The following is a 1,050-nucleotide window of genomic DNA, read 5'->3' as shown; positions in this document are numbered from 1 at the left end:
CATCTCCCGGCAGTATTTCCTCCTTGCCACTCATCGGTGTCCTACTACAATTTTTCAATACTTTGATTTGTAGGCGAAAAACAGTACAAATGTATTTAGAATACAAGTATTTTGTAATAAAAAAGTTCTACTATTGAAAATAACTCCCAAAATAAGCAAAATTGGCGAAAAAACTAAAGTCAAAAAGTGTTACGTAACAAAAGGACCTTGGCCTTGCGTTACGAAGTGTGACAAGAGGGAGGGAGAGGGTAAAAATTGGTAAAAAATACCGTTACGTAATATGTGGACGGCCCCTTAACTTAATTGATAATATTGGAACCCGGAATGGTATTTCCTGAATAGCCCTTGTACCTGACTTATCCCAAGATATTTTCTACGAATTGATGAATATTGTTTAAGTAAATAAATCCATTTTCCTTCGAAGCGTTTTCGGTACTGATTGTAATATATCCGGCACAAGTGTTGTAATGCCATTATTACTGTTATCTGTGCGGCTACTTGCATTATCTTCTATAACAAGGCCAACAATTGGCAAGGCAATAAGCTTTCCCGGTGTGGAGCCCAATTTATAATGTAAATATTAATGCAATACCTGCTAATACAATTTTCCCACTTAGATCTGTATGTTGTAGAATTATCACTCATGCTCTATTCTTGATTGATGTGCTTCATGCGTTTTCAAATTAGATTGTATTTGTTGAATGATATTTGCATGAAGTAGGAGTATATCTTTCAAAATTGAGGCTAGAGTACTAATGAGCGGTCCGAGAATTAATGGAAGAAAAGCTACATCTTTCTGAAGTTACAATTTATTTTTCTTTTCAAGAGAGAGTTAGAGAGCACTAAAATCATTCTTATACTTACATAGTGTTTGTTTCTGAATCATTGAGATAATAATAAGGTACTTGCGGCAAATACGGCCCATCTAAGAAAAAATGCTTCCTTACGTATATACTTATAATATAATAGACATAAATTGATATGCATTTTATTTGTCAATGTTTTATCTGTCTTATGGTATATTTACTTTAACTTAAAACATTGAACTAA

The sequence above is a fragment of the Thermobia domestica genome, chromosome 3 (assembly GCF_964235325.1).
Source record: "Thermobia domestica chromosome 3, izTheDome1.hap1.1, whole genome shotgun sequence".
Classification (NCBI taxonomy): domain Eukaryota; kingdom Metazoa; phylum Arthropoda; class Insecta; order Zygentoma; family Lepismatidae; genus Thermobia; species Thermobia domestica.
This window is presented reverse-complemented; position numbering follows the sequence as displayed.